Here is an 18123-nt window from a genome sequence, read left to right as displayed (position 1 = left end):
CACACTGTTCTGTGCAGCTAATGGACCTGGTACTTCTGGCCGAAAAAACTCCCCCAGGGAAGCAAGTGAAAGTAGGTGACGAGCTGTCTTGTCTCACAGGGCCATTCCTGAGCGCAGCTTGAGCTCTAGAGACTGGAGGTTTTTAAGTGCATAAAACTGCAGAGAGAGCACAGATGGAACATGCAAAGATTCAGAAGTTTCTGCTGTGACTCTCAGCCCACCCGCCGCCTCCCACCCTGCCCGCACTCCTTCAGTTTGAATTGATGAGTTATGTATCATTGTAAAGATAAGGGGGGTCTGGGGAACTGACCGTGAGCTCCCCAAAGTGGGCACACTTCTGAGAGCTTCATAATAGTCATCATTCATTTGCGTGGAGATCTACGCAAATATAAGGAAAGGCACCTGCCAAACGCAGGAAAGTTCTGGATGCCTGCGTGCCAACGGCTGCCAGGGAGGAGGGAATGAAACTGGTGTGGAGGTGAGGAATTCAAGCAGCTCTCTCACATGTTACCCATGTGCTTTGGTTGTTGCTATTTCAACCATTTGTAATTGCAACAGAGATTTTCGGGGTCTTACAGGGTAAAAACATACATTTTTTCCCCACCAACCTCTAGGGAACCAGGCCTGTCTCTGACGGCCATGTGTGTAAATGTGACTGAGCCCCAGTACAATAAACCAGCCCGCCCTCCCGAGACGGTCTAGTCCAGCCCTTTAAAGCCGAGATTTTCCAAGCTTTGGATCCAGAGAGAGGGTGGCGTAGAGAAAAATGAAACCGGGCACCATACACATCAAGGGGTTGAAAGGTGGCACAGCCATCCTGGGCCCAGAGAATATGCTCCCAAGCAGAGGTGGGCGCTCAAATCGGAGAGGAGAACAAAGGGCCTGGGTGCCGGTGCCACACTGCGCCCTCCGCAGGACCTGGGAGAGCGTGCAGAGGGCGCTAGAGCTGCGTTTGAGACTGTCTGCTATGCGTCCTGAAGTCACATGTGTGTTTATCTTGACACTGGGGCTTTGGGACTCCTGGAGAGAACAGTGTGAACACAAGGCCCGGGACCATGGAGAAACTTCCCTTCCCAGCTGTGTCCTTGACGCCCCAGAACATTCAGGAACAATCTCAACCCCAGGAACACATTTGGCTGCTGCCTGGAATCTGTTCCCAGGCAGATTTGGGGACCTGTGTCGGGTTAATTACCTGTGACTTGGGATAAAGCCGTGTCTCTATCAGGGAGCATCTCCTCCTCCGGTCCCAGCCTGAGTAGGGGACTAGGGGGCTTTGCAAGGAGGAGCCAGCCACCCTTTAGGGAAAGACAAGGGATGGGAGAAGAGAATGGGGCCCCGCGAGCTGCCCTCCTGAGCCAGGGTGTGTCAGAGCCTCGGGTGCTGAGGGTGGCCAAGTCTGAAACTACATCTCGGAGGGATTTCTTTGGGGCCTCCAGCGAGGGCGTTTTAAAGCGCCTGTTAAAGCCCGGACTAAGCGCAGAGGAGGCTGGAGGCCTGGCAAGAACGGGGAGCAGTAGAGACCCAAAGGAGGCAGGCACACTGCAATGACCAAGTCAGGCATCCAGGCACTGTCCCAGGCTTCTAGGTCCCCTCACCTCTTCCTGTTGGTCCTCCCCCTTCAACACCACCCCATCCTTTACCCATAATCCCTAGGTCTGCCAGGCAGGGCCAAATCCCACAACAGGTGAAATGCGCATGTTCTATGGCGTCAGCACCAAGGGCACCAAGAAGGAGGCAAAAGAAGTCTTGAATATTTTGATATTTGATTTTTTTTTTGGTGCACTTAAACATCCATTATAAGGAAAATCAGAACTCAGGTTTTACTAGACTTGTTTTCCGGTGAGCTTTGCTTAAATACTGAACTGCGTGTGGGGGCTGATAAGGAATGCTGGGCTGAAGCACCCCTGTACCTAGCGGCTGAAACAGCCTTCTCATGGGTGGTCCTACTTCCTGTCCTGTCTGGCTCAACTTCATTCTCCAGAAAACGTCCTGCAGGGTTTTTAAAAAAAAAAATCCTTCATTAAAGTGACTATAGGATAAAGTTTGATCTCCAGGACTTAGTCTAGAAAGTTCTTTAATACCTGGTACTTGATTTTATGTTTAGTCTCATCTCCACTGACCCTATTTACCGGACTCCAGCTGGGGTTCAGGACATGCTACCCCAGACTATGGCACTGTGGTGTGTTATTTGAAGCAGGAGGGTAGCTCGAACTTCCTTCTCCCTTCACGCACCTTCACTGACTCCTGTTATAAAACTGTCAGGGGAGAGGTGCCCTCCCTATACCTGGAGGAAAGGAGGGAACATCCTCATCTCCAAAGGCCAAGAAGCACAGCGACGAACCCTCACACCCAGGCTCTGCCCAGGCTCCCCAGCCTGTTACGCTGATCTCCTCCCCTCTGGCCCAGCCTGCTCCTCCATCACGCTCCACACTCCACGCTCCACGCTCCACCACACCAGCGTCAGACACGCAGGTCTGCTTCTTTGGGGTGTCATTCCCCTCTGAAGGCTCCTGGGTTACACAAAACTGATATCAAATAAATATGTTTGCTTTTCTCCTGTTGCTCTGTATCTGTCAATTTGACTTTCAGACCTAGCTGGGGACTCTAACAGGGTGAAAGAAAATTCCCCCTCCCCTAAAACCCTACATCTAAGGCTTATCAAAATACTTGAGATCCCATAAACATCTCACGCCGCTCCGTGCTTCTGTGCCTTTGCACATGACATTCCCTCCCCGTGTACTGTTTTCCTCGACCCTCTCCCCCAGGAACCCCTCAAAGCTCTACCCCTCTGCAAGGTCTTCCTTGACTTCCTCAAGTCCACGGTGCTCTCAGAGCACTTGGTGCTCTGCTCAGTTATATCCGTCCCTCTGTGGAATTGTTTGCATGAGCATCTGTCTACCCATCTGGCCAATGAGGGTGCTCGGGCAGGGAGGGCGCCGTACCCATCCCTGTGTCTAACAGTGCCTGGCACTCAGCATCATAGGCACTCAATGCTGCTCATGGAGTGAACAAATGATTCAACGAATTTAAACAGGAGTGTTGGTAAGCACAAGTATTATTGTAAAATTTTTGTTGTGTAAGAGACTCACTCCATTCTTTTTCTCATTTCAATCAGGCAATGGTTGAAATTCTACTCATTATTCAAACTTAGCTTAAATTCCCTTTCCTTCCTGTCCCTTCCCTTCTCTTCTCTTTCTGATACTCCAACCAAAATTCAGCTCTTCCTCTGGTAGTTCCCCCATGAAAACTGTGTTTTCCTTCAATGTCTTCAAGTCCTATCTGGTGTCTGGGTTACTCGTGTATATATTTGCCCTCTCTAGTGGAGTATATACGTTCCTCTCTAGTGGAGTATGGGTTTCTGTGAGACAGGTCCTTGGTCTTACTAATGTCAGGATTCTGGGCAACCAGGACCCAAGCAGAGTCCATAAATGCTGGCCGAATTGATTCCAATTGTACAGGTGTTTTAAAAGGTACTGTGGAGTCTAGCAGATACTGAAATAGATGTTTCTGTTGTAAACATCCTTCCTTGGCTGAAAAAGACCCCAACCCACTAAAAAATGACTGTTCTATAATAAAGAAGAAAAGGCAAAATTTAACCAAACAAGAACAAAAACCCTTTCAAGTGTTCCATCTGAAACAAGGGCAGGTTTATTGTGGGTGCCCCCAACCAGAGCACCTCCGGCTAGAAAATTTCTGCACCATCGTGGGTTTGGTGAAACGGCCCGTTGCTTTTGTATAGCATTCCAAGGTGCCCAGTGAAGCACACCTCGATGTGGGAAGACATTCCTAAGAAAGTTATTTGAATCCTGAGCATTGGAATGTTTACAGACCAGCACTCTCTCCAGCCCACGGACAGTAACAACAACCCTTAAAGTGAGCACAGTAAGAGTCAGAAAAACTCTACTTCCCTCCTATTTTATTTTTAAGATGTGACATGTTAGTAGCTTCCAGCAGAATTTGCTTTATTTTAAAGCATGAGAAATAATTCCTGCTCTATTTTCAACACTGTTTTTGTACTTCTCGATTCCTCCCAAGTGGTTGTACAAATGCATGCACCTGGGCCCATGCCTTTGCCTCTCTCCCAACCCCTTGCCTTCTTTGTGTTTACTCTCTCCCTCACCCCAGGGAGCCAAAATCAACACTAATTAGCAGCGAATTAAATCCCACCTCTAGGACGCTAGGGAGTCAGTGTTTGCCCAGGGTTCCCAGGCATCCCTCGGTACCTTTCCTCTCAAAGGCTCACAGTTAAATATCCAGCCCTGAAGGAAACTTCTGAGATCTGAATCAATAATGCACTTTATTCCTAAAGCCTACCTCCCCTATCATAAAATGCCCTTTCATCCCCACTGGCTTTAGCGCCCGGGGCCTAACTAACGGGAACACACTTGCTCCTTGTCTTAGCCTTCAAGACCCTACTGCAATATATCACCTTGACATTGTCTTCTCTCTACTCGCCCAGAAAAGGCTGAGACTCAGAAGGGTGGCAAAGAATTAGGAATGGTCACCAGGAGCAAGGATGTGTCACTGAAGACCAAGGCTAAGATCATCCTATACCCTCATCTTCCCAATCACCACGTGTGGATGTGAAGGGTGGACAGTGAGGAAGGCTGATAGGGAAACACTGATCCATTTGAAATTCAACTTTGGAGGTGCTCTCTGGACACCCTGGGCCACCGGAAGGACGAACAAGCTGCATACTCAGGCCCTTCATGGCCCCACCCCAGTTCCCCTCTGCAGTATTACCTCTCAACACATCCCTCAGCCAAGCCAACCGCAGGCTGCCAGCCAGTGGCTGTCTCACAGTTTCTGTCAATGACCTTGACCGGGGTACATTCATGGACTTGTAGGAGCGCGAAGGGGCAAGGCTGCAGCGTTACTGAATCTCTCATGGTGTATTGGAGAAACAGATTTGGGGAGGTAAAGAAACCTGCTGGTCAGTGGCAAAAGCGAGACTAGAACCAAGTATCTTCAGTGGATCTCCTTCCGCCGTGCCAGCCCACCAGGCAGCTCAACAGGATGAATGAGTCCCTAAACCAAATGGATAGGATTTAAAAACCAAGCTAAGAAAAAAATAAATAAGCAACTAAGTAAATATTTTTTTATTTGATATTACCTCAAAAGAAAATTTAGAAAATGTAAATATTTTCTCTTGGTCAGAGAAGAATTTGTTACTAAAATAGCTCAAACACACACACACTCCACGTATGCTCCATAAGAGAATAATTTAGGAAACCATGGTTCTCCTCGCACGCAAAATTTCAGTGGTAAGTTGCTTATGATGGCAAGAAGTATATATTTGGCTTAATAAGTGTCAGTGGCTTTTTATTTTGTGCCACGAGTGCTCAGAATGCGCTTAAGCCAAATCATGTCTCAGCATGGCACCGCGCGTTGGAAAGCGTTCGCCACTCAGCAAAGGCAGCATTAACAGCTGCTTGTGGTTAGTCTTTCCAAGAAAACTCCTTGGCACCCAAACTGTGTGCCTTTTCAACTTTCACTCTGTGCCCAGTCCATGTATCTTTCACATCTGGGGTCACATCCCCCGCTCCACGCTCCATCTCCACTGAGACCAGCTCCCCAACCCGTTGGTCAGGGCACGCACGTTTCTCCCTGCTGTAAGCCCAGCATGTCTGTGGCCTGGGCCACACAAGCTCTCATCACACGGAATCCTGGCTGGTTACTTATCTTACGGTCGCATTCCATTTTCCTTATGAATAACTATTCGCCGAGAGCCTACAATAAATAGCAACTCAGCACACAGGGTGAACATAGAGAATCTGTCATTCAAACCAGGACAATTTTGCAAGAAGGGGTTACCATTAATGGCAACCCTGGGACAACAGGGGGACCCCAGAGCTGTCCCTGACAAAGGGGCATTACGGCCACCCCATCAGTTAGTGATGGCGCGGCAGTCATTGCAGGCTGGCTCACTCCACAGGTTTGCTCCCGCTCTCCCTCCTTCCTCATTGAATGTGAGGCCAAATGAAGGGAGTCCCTAGCTCGCTGCCTTCTATGGGTGCTCAAGCTGTGGGTTATGTCCCAGGGGTACTGGCCTAAATTTGAAGTCCAGAAACATTTAAGAGGTTTTAAAAAAATCTTCATGGTTAACTTGATCAGAGTGTATTTTATGAGCCAACAATGGAATTAATCTTCTGTACTTGAATCTTTGCCTCTGATGTGATGGGCAACTTTCACCAAATAATCTGGCATTGAACAAAAAGGTTAGTTCACTGATTTGCAACTCTCACTGAATATTCTAGCCATGAAACAAACAGTTTTAAGCCAAGAGTTTACTCACTTAGCACTGCTGTATCCTTTAGACATGTGACATCCTCTTTTCTATAAATATTAATAAACTCAATTGTTTTAGAGCTCGGGTACATCTTTTTTACTTACTCTGACGGACAGTAGTCGCGCAGAATGGTGGTCACATGTCTTCGATGCGCTATCCGAAGAGAATGACCTTTAAGGAAGTCTGGATGTTGGCAAGACGGAAACACCCCTCCTTCGCTCAAATCATCCTCTAAGTCTCTCCCTCTAGAGCAGGCCCCCAGCCCACACTCCTCCCAGCAGCATCTCTGCTTCCCAGGAGACCTGGGTTCTCTGGCACAGGCAATGTGACACCGCACAAACCTGTCACACGGATCTGCCTTGGTGACCCCACGAGGTGCTCGGAAGAGGCACGGTCTGCACTGGGGCTGCTCACAGCTTCATTCCAGAACCCTGAAAACATTGCTAAGTGGCTGTTTCTGGCCACATACGTCCTGTGTGAGTGGAGCAAGCTGGTGACTGTCACGCATTGTAGAACAGCCAAATGGGCCAGATCTCCCAGAAGGAGATGGGAAACCCAGGAAGGCCAAAAAAGGGGCAGCAACCAAGTTATTCAAAGCTCAAAGTCCTGAGTTGATGAAGTCAACAATAATCAGTATGTGACAAGAAAGAGTAACCAACAAAAGGAATACTTTTCTAAGTGTGTCGACATCATGCATTTACCAGAAGGGCAGGACCCAACTTTCTCCCCACTATGTAGATGAGCACAATGCATAGAACGTTCACTCATACTTCATACTTAGTGCAATTCATGAGACAACGAAAGAATTAAGGTTCCAGAGAGAAAACAATACATTTCATGCCGAAAATCAAGAATCAGAACAGCACTAAACTTCCAGCCACGCTGGAAGCTATAAACAACGAACCAACGACATCGGAAATTTGCAGGAATTAATTTCCAGGTCAGAACCTTCTACTCAGTCAAACCGTCAATGAAGCGTGAGAGTAAAATAAGGACATTCTCAGATGTACAAGGTCTCAAACTTTCCTTCCCAGAACCCTTTTTCAAGGAGCTAGTAAAGCCGATACTCCATAAAATGAGGGCCTCAACCAAGAAAGAGGAAAACCGGAGAAGAGGGAGGGCAGGGAACCAGCCCAGAAGGGAAGTGGAGGGAAATCTCAGAATGCCAGTGTGCATCAGGCCAGCACAGATCTGAGCCGGCCCGTGGGACTGAAGCTCCACTTCGGAGGGCCGGAGTAGGGTGCGGAGGAGCTAACAGCGGTCTGAAAGCACCAAGGAGAGATGTTTTACAGAGCCATTAGCATAGGTGGGAAGGAGTAGCAATAGGGTCCTAAAAACGGAACCAGTGAAAATAATAATTATTTTCTCCAAACAAATTGTACAGTGAAAGAAACACAATTACAGTTCACAACCTGTGTCTGCAGTGAACAACAACTGCAGTCAAAATGTAAACTCAGTGTGACTGCCATTGAAACTGTGGTGTCACATGTGAGAGCCGGTGCAGGTCCGAACTTTCCGGGGAGGCGCGTGCAAGCCCTTGGCCTCCACACAGTCATCTTGGCCCAAGACTCCCACCCCTGCCTCTGCCTCCTTATTCCCCTGTATGAAATTCAAACTGCCCAAGCAGTGGCCGCTAATCTGCCAGAACAATTCCTCCCTCTTTCAAGAGCCATACTTGACCAATGATTTCTGAAACCAGCTGTATTTTGGCTGCTTTGGCTAAGGCCCAAGAAACATTTAGACACCAAAGCTAGGTACTCCTAGGAGCTCTCTCGTTCTGGCATCTTCAAATAAGGGTTATGTTAATAACGCTCTGACGGATTTCCTCCCACAGACCAAACTGCAAAAAAATAAAGGGAGGGGCCCTGGCTGGTGTGGCTCAGTGGATTGAGTGCCGGCCTGTGCACCAAAGAGTCCCCAGTTCGGTTCCCAGTCAGGGCACATGCCTGGGTTGTGGGCCAAGTCCCCAGTGGGGGCATGCAAGAGGCTATCACATATTGATGTTTCTCCCCTCCTCTTTCTCCCCTCCTTCTCCTCTCTAAACATAAATAAAGAAAATATTTTTTAAAAATAAATAAAGGGAGGGAAGTTGGAGGGGGTGGAGTAAGAGAGCTATGTCCTCCTCTGTATAAGGGAACGTGCATAGATTCTTCGTATGCCTAAATCAAGGCCCGGCCATCTGAGCAAACTGTTTGGAAATAGGGAGGTAAGTCTTTCAACAGCTAAGGACAGAGGGTGACTGTGTCCAAGGAGGGAGCTGTTGCTTTTGTTAGAATCTTTTAACATGCTCTAATCCACAAAATTAGATGAATGCATTATTTTGATAACTTTCAGCAACTTTTAGAAAGTAAAATTTTTTTAAAAAGTAAAAACTTTCCCTTTCAAGCAAAAAAATGCAATCACATAATCAAGTATGTCTATAAAATATCCTAAATAATTGTCCCCACAAATAGAGATATCAAAAGCATTCTTGGTGGCTTAAAGATTGGAAGGAGGAGCCCTGGCTGGTGTAGCTCAGTGGATTGAGCACGGGCCTGCGAACCAGAGGATCACAGTTCGATTCCCAGTCAGGGCACATGCCTGGGTTGCAGGCCAGTTTCCGGCAGGGGACACATGATACATTGTGTGTCCTCAGCAGAGGCAACCATACATTGATATTTCTCTCCCTCTCTCCTTCCCTTCCCCTCTAAAGATAAATAAATAAAATATTGAAAAAGGAAGATTGGAAGGAGGAAGGTCCGGTGAGCAGCCAGTTTGGCAAAGTTGAGGACGATGCCCCAGCCCACACCACTGCCATGGGAAGCAGCGAGCATACAGGCAGAGTGCATACAGGTCTGCTGCTCAGGCCTCCCAGACCCGCTCTGCCTCGGGGGATCTTGCTGAATGAATGGGGTACGGGGGCTTTCTGGAAAAGCATCAAGTTCTTCCTTGTTCATGGAAGATGATGAGTACAGTTCTTTTTTGCTTCCTGTTCTCCAACTTGCTTCCTTCCTTCCTTCCTCTTTCTCTCTTTTCTTCTGTGCAACTCTCTTTACACTGGACTTTTTCTCTGTTATTTCCTCTCCCTTAATCTGTACATTTTCTCCTCACTTCAAATTCTTTTTCTCTTTGGCTTTATTGTTCTCTTTGGTCATAAATTCTTCCTGCCATGTCCACCCTGTCTCTCTTCTCATCTCCACACTCTCTAAGTCTTGGCCGATCTGCATGATTTTGCCTCTTACTTTTCCAAGCGGCTAGCCGAAACGACTTGAGTCTTTTGAATGAAACTCACCCATCTGTAAAAGTGGTTAATATTCTTTGGGATGCTTAAAATAATGGCTGAGCTATCTTTGAAGTTTTTAAGAGAAAATCATTTAAGAGCTGTGATCTGTTTAATTCAAATAGGAGACTATTGTCTTCACAAGTAATTTGAATATTTCCTTCTTCTCTTGAAATTTATAACTTCAATTCTACAGAACTTTTCTATAATGACAATAAGAAATGACAACAACAGAATGTTGTCAGAGAGTAATTTTATGAAGTTTGTCTTTTCAACAACTGAAAGAAAATCAACCGGTGAATGAAGGCTCCTTTCTCCCTAGAGAAATAGTTTAATGAGGTTCAAAGAGGAAAGTTGGATTTCACAATATTTTAATTTTTAAGTGTCTCAAAATGGAGCTACATATTTGACCAAAAATATTAACCAACTAAGACAAAAATCTTTGCTTCTTTTAAACTGTAAGTCTAGGGGTATTGGAATTTTCCAATCCTGTGTTATCAAGGCATAAAACTGATTTCTAGGATCCACTGGTCACGACTTTCGGGTGTGTGAAGAACTATGGCTCTTTAAAGGCACCGCTGCCTATGAAATTTGCTAAATTTGAATGTACCGATGCTCTCCCAAAATTCATCCATTTTAACTGAAGATCCAAGGCAGAGCCAGGAGTACTGAGGGCTCTATGGCCTTCCTGGGAACTGTCGATTTCACACAAACCTTTACTTTGCTTTACTTTCACTGTAGGTAGGTTATTAGGGGAAAAGCACAGACCTCCAGCCGAGTATCCAGCCTGCATTTCTTCCTGACACAGAAGGAGGCCTCTCTGAAGGTATTTCCAGCCTGACCGCTGAACGGTGGTCAGGCCAAAAATAAATCCATGCGGGCTCTACTGGGCAAGTTCAACAGCACACAAAACACTAGCCCATGGAGAGGTGGACTCTGCTTTTCCCCCCTTCGCCTCCTTCTGGTCACCCCCCCACATATCCCCCCCCACCTCTTAATTAGAAAGCTAATTACGATTCTGCGTTTAAAAGCTACTCGGGGAGGGAGTGGTGGCCGGCCAGCATTCCTTTAACGTCAAGCACTCTCCTCCTCCCTCCTCGGTTGGTGCAGGGAGTGGGGGAGTCAGAGCCCCTCGGGCAGGGCGGGCTGCCTGCAGGGCGGGGTTCACTTTCAGTTGTCGAGAGGGGAGATCTGTGTTACAAATGTCAAACTCTGAAAAATAAAATCAAATAAAACAGCAAGAGCCACAATAACAACAGGCTTTGGGCTTTTAGAACTTCAAGGAAAAGAAACAAGTATCTTCGGAGCTCGGTCATTGTTACCATGGTAACTGAAGGGGACCCGAGAAGAGCTCCCCAAGAGCAGCTCCTGGTTCCAGCCAGGCAGCGTCTCCACAGTGCAGGGCGACTTCTTCAGTTACCACGGCAACCAAAAATTAGAAGTGCCTTTGCGACACTAGCAGAAACGATCTTTTGAAGCGCTTTTGTGAATCCCATTGAATACTGACGGTGCGAGCTTGAATGATACATTAAAAACAAAGTAGCCCCCCCTCCGCATATTGCCCTAAACAGACGGTCGTTTCGGATTCCCCTTCGAAATCTCGGTTTGACTTGGAAGAGATTCTTCGGTCTCGTTCAGTTTGTTTTCCTTTTGGATTCCCGTGGCCACGAGTGCAAACGCGATTTGTTTAACTTCCAAACTTGTCTGAACTGCGCGAGTAAGAGCTTAGAATGTGGTTCATTCGCTCTGGTTTTGAAGCGAGACGAGGAACAGGGTTGGGGCAGGGTGGCTCTGACAGAGCCCTCTTGTCTGCGGAACTCAGGAGGACGAAGCGGGGGTGCGGGGCTGGAGGCGGAGGGGGCGGGCGGACGAGGAGGGAGGGCGAGGGGACAGGGAAGAAAGAGTGCAGACGGCTGAATCTTAGCCGCCCCGCGAGGGCTCAGAGCACCGTCCGCTGTGGTCTTGACCTCTGCACCCGCCCAGATGTCGTGCAAGGTACACAGAGCCGGTCCTAAAGGGCACGTTCGAGACCCCGTTGCCCTTTCCCGGCCGTACCACCGAGTCTCGGCGCCCCTACCATTCCGGAGGGATATCCGGGAAGCCAAGACGAGGCTCTGCCTCACTAGTGCGGTCTTTCCAAAGGGGGCGTCGTCGCGTTGGGAGTGGTGGCAGGGTCATCCCCCGAGCCTCGGTCCCTCGCTGCCAGTCCCGTCCACTGCTCGCCGGGCTCACGCGGGTCCCCAGCCCTGGTCACAAACTGCAGACCCGGGCCGGCACGGGGCGCGCTGAGGCGAGGCGCCAGGCGGCCCTCCTCCGCTCACGTGCGGCGCGCGCACAGACAGGGGCGTCGCACAGCCGGGGACCGGGGGACACACGCGCCCATACCCGTGGGCGCCACAGGGGCACGTGGACTCGGTCGTCTCCCGCCCTGACGTCCTCTCCTCTGATGGGCCTGGGGGCCTGGGAGGGGGCGCCCCCAGGAGCGCCTCACCTTCTCCTGACCCAACTCGACCCCCCTTCCTCCAGGAGTGTGTCTCCTCTTGCCCTGGAGCGGCGGGGAGGACAGGCGAGCCTCACCCGCCCCCAGGTCTGCAGCCCCGCGGAGGGAAGCGCGGGCGGGATGGGGGTGCTGGCGGCGAGCCCCGCGGCCCTCCCTTACCTTCCCGGCGGGCCCGGCTCCGGCTCCGCTGCGTGGCTGGCGCTGGAGCGGCCGCGGGCGCGGGCACCAGGAGCACCCGGGGCTCCCCGAGCTGTCAGGGCCGGCCGACCTGAGCCACAGCGGCAAACCCCGCCCTCCGGCCCCTGCCTGGGCTCCGCGGCTGGGGACCCAGGCGCCCCGCAGCGTTTCCCGAAGGACCAATCGGGAGCGGGGGGCTGGCCCGGGGGAGGGGGCTCGGGGCGGTCAATCGGAGACGCGGGCCGGGCGCTGGGAGGCCGGTTTCTATGGCAGCCAGGAGGGAGGGGCGGTAGGGAGCCGGGCGCCCGGCTCCCGGGCACTGGTCGCAGACACCCGAGGGGGGCGGGGGTTGGCCCTGCCGCAGAGAGGACCCTCCCAGAGCAAAAACGGGAAGCGGCGACACAACCGAAAGGGGGTAGACACAACTCCCAGGAACTTGCGCCTCGTATGGAGCTGCCCCAGCCTCTGGGTCAAAGGTTTCCGCGTCCCGGGGAGATCGCCACCCAGCAAGGCCCCAACAGAACAGGGGACGCCAGTGAACACTGTGACCGCCCCTCCGGGTGAGTCTGGCAGGGCCCGAGCTCTGCAGAAAGAAGTGCTCTTGCCGCCTTCTGCGCGGATTCCTCGCAGCCGTTAGGCCGTTCTTTTGGCATCCCTTAGGCAGTGGGCCCCCGACCTCCGGTTTGCTCCCCAGCTCCTCCCCTGGGCTAATGAATGTGTTAAATATTTTCTAGGTTACAAACAAGGAAGCCGAGGCATCGACTTGAGTGTAGAGCTCGGAATGCAATTCATAGACTACCCAAAGCTGAGAGGTTATTTACTGACGTTCAAGTCCTTCGTTTTACAGAGGAGGAAACTGAGGTCAGAGAAGTCAGTCAACTTAGCAAGAGTCACGCAGCTGGTTAATGGCAGAACCAAGACCAGCCACCCTAGGTCCCAGCTCAGCGAGCACTGTCTCCTCCTCCCCATGCTCCCGGATCCTGTATTCGTCGTCACCGTGCAACACGTGCAAAAGCAAGAATACTGAGGAGAGAAATAACAGAGCTTTAAAATCCTTTTACGGTAGAAACCAGGGAATCCAAAGATTCCTGTGTTTTGTTTTGTTTCTGTTTGCCAGGCACTGTTGTAAGTACTTTCACAGAGGTGATTAAATCCTCAAAATAAGCTAACAAGCTGGTTAATCTTGTTTCCATCTCCATGTTGACAGACGGGGAAACTGAGGCCCAGAAGGTAGTTTGACTTGCTCAAAGTCACACCGAAGTCTAGTGCTGGGGCTGGGATTCAAACCCAGGCAGTGCAACTCCAGAGTCTGTTTTCTTCACGACCCTCTGCTGCCTCTTTGTATGATGCTAAAAGGGGCCGGGAGCAGGAAGGGCAGGAAACAAAACCTTGGACAGCTCCACAGACCGGCCCTCCAGTGTGGCAGGAAATCAAGAGAAACCACAATGAGTGTTTCCCGGTCCACGAGAGTGGAGAGGTCTTCTGCCTGGGTGTTTGAAGGGTGGCCCTCTTCTCAAGGGTCAGGTGGATTTTTAACAGAAGAGTCATCTTTAACATAATACATGCCATCAGTCTCTTCTCTCTTTTAAAGCAATAAAACACAGGATGAGACTTTGCATTTTAAACAACATAATGTTAAATAGTCATTGAATTCTATAACACGACAATACACGGGATAGGATGTCCTAAGGAGATAGCCTAGAATCTGAGAGCTTCAAACACCAAACCCGGCAGAGGCCCTCCCATCACGCTAGATTCTGGGGGTCCCAAAGGTTCTAGAGACTACCACTGAAAAGGGAAATTAGAACTCAGCATCAGAGACAGCTTCGAAAGCCCACTGGCCAGATTCCACTCCAGGCACATCCCCCCTCCCTGGCCCCCTCATTTCTCTCGGTGCCAGGCTGCTAGGACCGGCTGCTTCTCACACCAGAGCCTTTCCTCCAGTCTTCCCTTCCCTTGGGAGTCCTGGGACCTATAGCCGTGGAGGCCTGACTTCCCTTTCAACTCCCTACACTTGAAAAGGTGTTGCTTTTCTCCTAAAAGGGCCATTCGACCATATGTTGATTATGGCGTAACGGACGTTTTTTGTTTTGAATGGTATGGGGAAATGTTTTCAACTTATTAAGTAAAAACTAAAGTTACCAAACAGGATGTTTTTTGTTAGCTGGTGGAATGACAGGGGATTTAAGTGATCTTAATAATTCCCAGTGTTTTGTTTTTAGAAAAATACTTCTCTCAGAAAAAGATCATTTTCCAGAAGAATTGATGGAACTGTCAGATCTAAGGATGGGGTAGGTTGTTTCCTGGTTATGGGGGAGCTCATTCCAATTTAGGCATCTAGGCCCTGGCTGGCTGGTTGGCTCAGTTGGTTAGAACATCAGCTAGGTGCACCAAGGTTGTGGGTTTGATCCCTGGTCGGGGCACACGGAAGAATCAACCAACGAATGCATATGGGGAACAACACATCCATCTCCCCTTCTCTCTCTCCCTCCCCCCCCAAAGCAATTAAAAAATTTAATTATCTAGACCCTGCTCCCCTGTGTTGGCAGGAAAGAAGTCAAATACACTCTTAGAAACAACTGTGGGTGGTTCTTACACCGGAGGTACTTGTTCTACACGTGGAGAAACATGGATAGTGGCTGAAAGATGAGACGTGTGAGCCGTGACACTGCACCCTGACCTCACCTTCCTTCCTCATCTGCAATCTGGGTGGTGGTGTGAGAATTAATGAGATCAAGTTCCCGACAAGTAAAAAACTAGGTTTTCCAGTTTCCATGGGCGGTGGTTGGCAGGAGGATCCCCTGCTGATAACGTGCCAAAGTCCTTTCATCACGGTCTCAGGGCGGCCAGGCTCAGAGAAGGCCAGAACCTCCTCTAATGCGCGCTCCATCAGTGGCAGCTATGATTCCGGTTACTGCAAGTCCCGAGGGGTCTCTGCACACTTGGTGCCGGTCTAGGGCACACAGACACGTTCCGCTCGCACTTTTCGGCTGTTCAGCTACCCGCTACACCACGCCCCTGCTGAGTGTGAACTGGGCCATTCGTGGGGGTGCCCACCTCTGGTAGGGATGTCTGACAAGCCTGGGGGAGGAGGCGGAGCACGGTGTTGTCGAGTTTCACCTGCAGTTTAGAAAGGCATATCCTGTTCTAGGAAGATCTGTCTGTCTTATCCTGTTCGGGGTCTGTGTCTACCTCATGTCTTTTCTCATGTTCTCCCGATTTTCATCTTTCTGTTTACCTTCTTTTACATGCTGAGTAATTTCTTCAGGCCTGTCTCCCATTTCATTGATTATGTCTTGTGCTCTCATCGATCAGCCCTTCGGCCTGCACTCGGGCTTTATAAACCTTGACAAAGAGGCGGAAGCGTGAGAATGCCATTTCATCTTATTTCACAGCAGGGGGTCAACTGCTAGTTTAAAATCGAATCACAACAATTAGTATTTATTAAAATCTTTTCTTAATTTTATGGGAAACTTTAAAAAGTCACTCTACATCATCCTGCCTCATCATTTAGCCGTGACTGTTCAATATTGAATGTTCTTCCCAAAGGTAAAATACAAGAGAAAAAAACAAATTGTGACCTTGAGAAATTTTTGTCATAAAAGTAATTTTCATTTTGAGTTCCTGAGAGTCTCACTATAGCAGCCACTATACTACAAATTTCTCTTGAATATGTGGCCATGTTTGGCAACTACTGGGATCTTCTCTTGTAATTAGCACTGGTCCATTTTTAATCAGACAATAGCTGAAGGCTCTGGGCCCGCCGATACTTTTGAAGCAAAATGATCTCTACGAAAAGTTATAAAGATCACATTCGAATCATCACCTTTGCTTTATTTCACTCTTCAGTCTTCAATAAGCGCCATTTCCATCGGGCTGGGGTTCTGAACCCACATGGAGCCCCCGCAGTTCCTCTCGGCTCCAACAGGTGCCTGCGATCTCATGGGCACGGCCGCTGCTCTAATCTCGGAGGCTGTCTCCCCGGACCCCCGAAGCCGTTCAGGATCAGCTCTTCTCTGAAGTGAATTCATGCACTGACACCTCGTAGCACACGTTAGCTAAATTTGTCTTTAAAGCATATCTGAGTTACCCAGACAAAGCGGAAGTATCCCGTTAGGGCAGCACCTGGCGGCGCTATGAACCTGAAGAGACTACAGAGAGGTTCATACCACTGGGTAGTTCTCTGTGCCCCCTTGAGGTGCCCTGCCTCCGTTTCCTCCAAGTGTGGGTCCAGGACTAACAGTATCACCTGGAACTTGTTAGCCATGCCATTTCTCTGGCCCTGACCAAGACCAACCGAGTCAGCAACTGTGTGTGGGGGCAGGAGACGGCCCGTAAACAATCCTGATGCGCTCGGGCTGGAGAACCACTGCCTGCGACAGCGTCTCAGCGTGAAGAGAGCTCCAAACGCAAGGGGCTGCATGTAGCTCCCATTTCCCGCACCCCTGACCCCATCATCAAGGGTCGGTGTGGGTTCCAGAAAGCACGCAGGCATTTTCGCCTACACTCTGAGCCGACTGGTGTTGTCGACTGCAGGGAGCTCATAGGACAGGAGGAAGAGTGTGGTCTGCATTCAGCTCCAGGTTTCAAATGCTGGCCCCACCCTCCATTCGCTGTTCCTCATCTCCTCCTCCTCCTCCTCCTCCTCATAGGTTCCTCCCTTTGTATCCACCCATCGGGGTCACTGAGATGATTCACTGTGGGGTGCTTGACACATGATCTGTAATTCATAAACGATGCTATTATGTTGCACTGACACTGTTCCTTCCTGGCTGACATTTTGGTGCAGGTATCAGGTGGGCATTGCTTCACCTGAATAAGTGTGTGCCATATTAGGTTGCAGGAAAGGGGAGGAGGAAAAAAGTATTGAATTCAGAGGCTGCCTTGAGAATTTACCATGTCAACAGAATTTATGAAGAAACATTTATAGAATATGGAGTAACTTTAAGAGATGATGTAAATTCAGAATACATTTACAATAACCCCAGCTTTGCATTTACCATCGAAAGCAATACACTTCTAAGCCACTGACTAGAAAGGACCCCAATAAATGGTGATGGTGAGGGTTTGAAAGTTTCGAGTCCTGCTGCTTCTCGTTTGAATCCTTTATGACCAACTTTGTCGGCGCAACAGCACAGCTCATTCCACCTGGAGAACATCCAGCCTGGGTTTGTCTCTCCTGATGTCACTGATGAAGGAAGGCCAAGCTATTGCGTTTTGTCCAACAAAGTGAGCCTGCCAAGGTCAGGCATTCCTGTAATTTTGCACAACCATTATAGAACGCTATTTCCATGTGCACACCTTAATGACGGTCTGATCGTTTGTTTGGAACAATCTGATTGTTTAGAATGATCAACGCTGTTAAATTGAAGACATGCATTAAAACCCACTTGATTTTCTGGCAGAGGCTTCTATCTACATTTAGGCCTCAGTCAATACAGTTGGCGTTGCTCAAAGTGGACAGCTGGTCTGGAGGCCCGTCACTGACACTGCCGGTCCTGAAATCTTCACTTCCAAATTCAGTGTAGCGGGAGTGTTTACATCACCGTCAAAATATTCCCACGTCAATAGTATAGGAAGATGGCAGCCTTTTTAAACTAGCAAGACTAAATAAGAGCCTTGTGGTTTTATACAAATTCACAAGATTTCCAGGTTTTAAATGCACAGACACGAGGGTTCACTTTAGCTCCCCTTTGACTCTCAGATGGGAGGCGTGGTATAACAAAACATACTTTGCCTTGGTCCCTGGTACTGAGCTCCTAAAATTACTGGAATTTCCTGACACACCATCCTATTCCTTTATTCCTAATAAGCCCCTTTTTGTCCAAACCTGTGTTCATGCCAACAATTAGGTGACTCTTGGCCTCAGTTGCCCGAGGAACTGACCACATTAGAGCA

At 49.2% G+C, this 18123-nt stretch overlaps 1 protein-coding gene across 2 annotated transcripts in view; it reads right to left on the bottom strand.

The window, feature by feature from the left end:
- NIM1K (NIM1 serine/threonine protein kinase) overlaps positions 1-12297 on the bottom strand; it is a 40872-nt gene extending 28575 nt beyond the window's left edge. For both annotated transcript variants that reach the window (XM_037038517.1, XM_037038518.1), the window contains exon 1: positions 12208-12297. The gene's annotated coding sequence lies outside the window, so the exon portion shown is untranslated. The remainder of the gene's footprint in view (positions 1-12207) is intronic.
- Positions 12298-18123: the final 5826 nt, after the last annotated feature.

This window comes from Sturnira hondurensis, unplaced genomic scaffold (genome assembly GCF_014824575.4).
Source record: "Sturnira hondurensis isolate 20B ecotype Veracruz unplaced genomic scaffold, ASM1482457v3 Scaffold0024400, whole genome shotgun sequence".
Lineage (NCBI taxonomy): Eukaryota > Metazoa > Chordata > Mammalia > Chiroptera > Phyllostomidae > Sturnira > Sturnira hondurensis.
This window is presented reverse-complemented; position numbering and strand designations above follow the sequence as displayed.